This window comes from Pinus tabuliformis, chromosome 7, assembly GCF_031772625.1.
Source record: "Pinus tabuliformis cultivar Carrire ecotype Pingquan chromosome 7, CPIR1, whole genome shotgun sequence".
NCBI lineage: Eukaryota > Viridiplantae > Streptophyta > Pinopsida > Pinales > Pinaceae > Pinus > Pinus tabuliformis.
Genome location: NC_142293.1, coordinates 1,979,035,609 through 1,979,041,608, shown reverse-complemented (window position 1 = coordinate 1,979,041,608; position 6,000 = coordinate 1,979,035,609).

Here is a 6,000-nt window from a genome sequence, read left to right as displayed (position 1 = left end):
TCGCGCGCCCATTGTATGTTTATCACCGTCCTCCGAAAGCAGTGCGGGGAATACCGCCCGCCACCGAAACCGCCGTCCCCCGATCGCCGTTGTATCTGTCCATTCAAAGATCCAACGGCTCACGATCGTCTGCCTTGCTTCCGCCCGATAGCTCCTGTCGTGCTGTCTCCGCCGTTGATCTGTGCAATTCGATGGTCATTCTCGTTCCTCTGTTCACTCTGTCCACCCGCCATGAAATCTACGCCACCTTTGACTGAGCTGTGATTCCGAAGGACAACGACGATCAACTACCTGTACCCGGCGCAGTTATTCCTTAACCGCATTCAAGAAACAAAGTGGCCGAAGAACGAGAAGGACAAGCCTCGAGCAGTTAAATGTATTTATCAGTTATGGAACTTGTTTCATATTACACTCCACTTGTTCAGGAAGGACAGTCGAGCAGCAGAAAGATCAAATCCATTCATTAAAGCCAGCAGATCGTAGCAGAGACTCCATCAGAGAGTTAAGGTGGTTGGTGGTCCATTATGACCCCTCCACGCATATAATAACAGATCATTTTTGTAAACAAACTCTATATATACCCAAAACACAGATGTAATCAGGGATGATGGTTGTTGTTTTGAAGTAAGGTTCAACTTTTGGAGATTGTAACTACTGTGATACCTGCAGTGTTTGGTCTTCATTTTCAGCTAATACAAGCTTCTTTTGCTGTTAATTGCTCACTTTACACTTCTATTTTGTTCCAGGTTGTGCCTGTTATGCATTTGTTCATGTGCTCTTGATATTTAGCATTAGAGGGGCTGTCATCCCACCTCTGTGTTGAAGTCTAATATGTATCATTGAATGTGTTATGTAGGTTTCTATACTTAGTGCCAGAGAGCTGTCATCCTGTCTATGCATTAGGAAATAGATTTGCAGACCTCTTTACTGGTTGCAGCCGGCCATCACATGGTCTTGTGCATCTGCTGGTGTGGTCAGTATTCTCCATGTTCACCTAATCCTCAAACTGTGAGTAATTGGTGGTCTAATTCCTTGTAGTCTGGGGGTGTTCACCCATGTCTGGGGTTAAGCATAGTAGAAGTGGTTATCTGGCTTGAATATGCATCATGCCTTCCATTCATCCATTTCCAACACTTTTGTTGAGTTTGTAATGTTCCCGAGCATCTCTGAGATACAACCTAGGAGAGTTTCTTGGGGTGATAACATTAATTGGCGCCATTGCCGGGGAGAGGAGATTGAAGCTCAGCTTCCCTGGGAGAACGACACAGTTCCATATTTGATGATAGACAATATCTGGGCACATTTCTGGTTGTAATCATCTATCTGGCGACTCCACTGGAGGAAGACTAACCTTTGGTGACTCCACATCATAGTCTTGGCTCAGTTTGTGAGGCATGCTCGAAGAAACCTTCAGAAATCACCAGCTGAACCAGTGCTTGACCCTGAGAAGATCGTTAAGCAAAAGAAAACATCGTAGAAAGGAGCATCAGGATCAGGTAAGCCTTAAAAGTCCCATGTATCTCTACTAGTGAAAATCACCTTCAGAGATTCATAAAGCTCCTTAGTCATTCATTTCCCTTTCGGATCTCAGTCCAAAGAAGCATCCATGCTGTCCATCATATTCCTCTGTCTCTGTCATCCTTTTCATTGATCCATACCGCTCAGTCTACAAATATCCTTTCATATACCTCAGTCATGGTAGGTCAGCAAGCTCTCACAAGGATAGAAAGAATCGTTGCTGCTAGGTATGGACCCTTGGTCTTGCCTACCCCTTTGAATGCCATGCCTGGAGGAGATTATCAAGAATATATGCCTAAGTTTACTGGTGCAGAAGGAGTAACAGCTGAAGAGCACCTTGAGTCCTTTTATAGCTATGCTGATAACTTGGATATCAATGAAGAGGATGTGTGGATGAGGGTTTTTGTCCAAAGCCTAGATGGGGAAGCTAGAAAATGGTTCAGAGAATTACCCCCTAGGTCTATTGCAGACATTGAGGCTTTAGATGATGTGTTCCTAAAGCACTGGGGGGATAAGAAAGATCTACCCTTTTATCATACTGAATTTGGGAACTTACAGAGAGAAGATGGTGAGCTGTTGTCTGATTTCAACAAGAGATTCAACCATATGTACAGCAGAATACCATGTGAAATAAAGCCTACCCCTACTTGCGTTATGATTACTTATGCCAATGCGTTTGATTTTCAGTTTTGCTTGCTGTTAAGAGAAAGAAGATGTGCTTCTTTGGCTGATATGCAAAATGCAGCCTTTAAAGTAGAAGCAAATATCATTGCTGCAGAAAGACTCGAAGGTGATGCTGAAAGGAGAAGACAGGGGGTGAGCTCTCATCATCCTCTGATCCTGAGATCGATAAATTGGCCAGGATGATAGAGCTATTGGCCTCTGAAGTTTCCAGATTGGAGGCTGAGCAGCATTTTGAGGAAGCAGGAGCTCCTGGTGCCTTTTCTCTTCCAAATCCAAATCCATATAGAGGAGCACATGAGCAATTGTAGATTTTGCAGAGAAGCAAAAATGCAAACAAAGATCAAAGGGTGAAGACCCTTTTTCAAACTGTAGTCATGGAGGAAGAGTAGCTAGAAGAAGAGGATGAGGTCCATCGTTTGGAAGACAAGGGAAGTGCCCCTTTCCTAACCAGAGCTGCCTATGAAGAAGCATTATCCAAAGGCACTACTCATCAGTTTGTTGTACCTACAGAACAACAAGCTCATCAGCAGAAGCAAGTAGCAGCAGGTCCTACCATCCTCGAAGAAGCTGAGCCTAAAGCCAACCCTTTTTCCCATGACTATGCAGATCTGCAAATTAGCTAGCCTGCTATTATCCCCAGTACAGTGATAAAAAAGGGAGAAGAAAGCTCCCCATCATCTTATGTTTCTTTGTCTGCTCAAAAGAAGACCCCTCATAGTTGTCCCCTAGGCACTGAGGCAGGTCATAGCTCCATTCTCAAGGCTGATACTGATCACTTCAGTCTTGATATTCTGAAACCTGCTGAGGTAGTCTCCACACAGATTGAAAAGGCAGCTTGTCAGATGACAGAGGAAGAGGATGCATAGTTTTGGGACTCCTCCTTGGATGTGGACTGTTCTAAAAAAGATGCAGGAGCAGGTGATGTTTGTGTGTCCTCCACACAAGAATACATTGGTTTGCCATTCATATTAATTGTGCAGGCCACAGATGACACAGAGAAGTACACAGTAACCGTGGTTATCCAACAGGTGTACAAAGGCTCCCATGAAGAACATCCGAGGATGAGAGCAGATAGAGAGGGGATGAAATTTGGATCATCTCTACCTGACAAGGTCAAATGTCCTAAAATCTTTGAGGTAGAGGATCAAATAAATCCAATTTTGTAGATCTATGATGAACCGGTCGAGAGGGAGAGAAACAATTTTGATGGTCTTGCAGATGGCCAGTTTTCGAAGAGTTATGTTGTTTAAGGTTCTCAATCCTTAATGATTGTAAGCATTTTCTTTTACAGATTTTAGTGTAGACTTAATTTGACTCCATGCCCAATGGATACTAGGCAATGTTTTTAAGCTTGATTTGTATGAAGGCATTGGTCTGCAGTTCTTGAGACCTCACAGGGAGGATCTCATCCCCAGAAGGAGCCAGTGTTAGCTCTGCTACATTTTGTAAAGCTGGAGGCCAACTTGGCCCTTGATCGTGCTCAAAGAAAGGCTCGTGGTGGTTGCCCTCACCTTTCCCTTTTGCCTCTCTTACCCTCCTTCGTCTTTACTCCCCGTGTTTTCGTTCAAAACCATAGTCAAGCCCTTTTCGAGTCACGGGCTTTGATACGCACAAAACCTTGTAAATCTGCGACCGCATGCTTACCTGCCTTCGTAAAGCCGCCCTACAACCCCAGCCGTTGATCTCCATCGTTTTGATCTAACGGCTCCTGTTGCAGAAACCCGCACAACCGTTCCCCACCATCCGATCATCTTACCCTGCGATCGGACGGTGATCGCACCTCCCGCTTTCGTTAATTGCCAGCGCGTTAACTCGTGATATCGGCGGTTTTCGCCACATCCCATCTGCCACGTGTCACGCGTTGAATGGTATCGCATGCCCGTTGTACGTTTATCGCCGTCCTCCGAAAGTGGTGCGGGGAATACCGCCCGCCACCGAAACTGCCGTCCCCCACTTGTTATTGTCCGCTCATCTTCCGCCCCCGATCGTCGTTGGATCTGTCCATTTGAAGATCCAACGGCTCACGATCGTCTGCCTTGCTTCCGCCCGATAGCCCATGTTGTGCTGTCTACGCCGTTGATCTGTGCAATCCGACGGTCAGCCTCGTTCCTCTGTTCACTCTGTCCACCCGCCATGAAGTCTACGCCACCTTTGACTGAGTTGTGCTTCCGAAGGATAACAACGATCAACTACCTGTACCCGTCACAGTTATTCCTCAACCGCATTCAAGAAACAGAGTGGCCAAAGAACGAGAAGGACAAGCCTCGAGCAGTTAAATGTATTTATCAGTTATGGAACTTGTTTCATATTACACTCCACTTGTTCAGGAAGGACGACTGAGCAGCAGCAAGATCAAATCCATTCATTAAAGCCAGCAGATCGTAGCAGAGACTCCATCAGAGAGTTAAGGTGGTTGGTGGTCCATTATGACCCCTCCACGCATAGAACAACAGATCATTTTTGTAAACAAACTCTATATATACCCAAAACACAGCTGTAATCAGGGTTGATGGTTATTGTTTTGATGTAAGGTTCAACTTCTGGAGACTGTAACCACTGTGATACCTGCAGCGTCTGGTCTTCATTTTCAGCTAATATAAGCTTCTTTTGCTGTTAATTGCTCACTTTACACTTCTATTCTGTTCCAGGCTATGCCTGTTATGCATTTGTTCATGTGCTCTTGATATTTAGCGTTAGAGGGGCTCTCATCCCACCTCTGTGTTGAAGTCTAGTATGTATCATTGAATGTGTTATGCAGGTTTCTGTACTTAGTGCCAGAGAGATGTCATCCTGTCTGTGCATTAGGAAATAGATTTGCAGACCTCTTTATTGGTTGCAGCCGCCCATCACATGGTCTTGTGCATTTGCTGGTGTCGTCAATATTTTCCATGTTCACCTAATCCTCAAACTGTGAGTAATTAGTGGTCTAAATCCTTGTAGTCTGGGGGTGTTCACCCATGTCTAGGGTCAAGCATAGTAGAAGTGGTTATCTAGCTTGAATATGCATCATGCCTTCCATTCATCCATTTCCAACGCTTTTGTTGAGTTTGTAATGTTCCAAAGCATCTCTGAGATACAACCTACGAGAGTTTCTTGGGGTGATAACAGGTACCCTACAACAACCTAATTAGCTCTAATATTGTTGCAAAATCATAATGTTAGCCCACTCAAATAATATCAAAATTATAGATCACTGAATACAAGGTTGTGGCAAGGGTTATAAGGCCAGAAAACCCCAAGACTAGGGCTTGAAATGACAAATGAAGGGCTAGAAGGGAAAACAAGGGCAAGGAAGGCCCAAAAAGGACTAGAAAGGGTCATGGCTAGGGGAGATAAGCCCACAAGGGTTGACATAAAGCCTAGAAATGTTGACGTTGGGGGCTAGAGGGTGGCCGAGGGCCTTAGAAGGCTCCCCAAGCCTATGACTAAGCCAAACAAGGGAGCCTGAGCCCTTTTTAGGCCTGCGACTAGGAAAACTAAGGTGTCAAAGGCCCTGGAAGGGTCTTTAAGGGCTGCAACTAGCCCTTAAATAGCTAGAGGCTCAAGGAGGAGGGAGACCGAGGGCCTAAAAAGTCCTCTGGGGCTCATGGCTAGGGTAAAAGAGGTTGGACAGCTAGACCTTGGGGCCTAAAAAAAAAAACCCTGCAAATGCCAAAATTTGTAGGTTTTAACCCCGTGCAGAAATTACATGCATATAAATTCTAAAAACAGAAAATAAACAATGGTGTGAGCATAAAACGAAATAGATATACACATATATTTTCCCCTGGATCCCAAAACCAGGACTACCAGATTGAT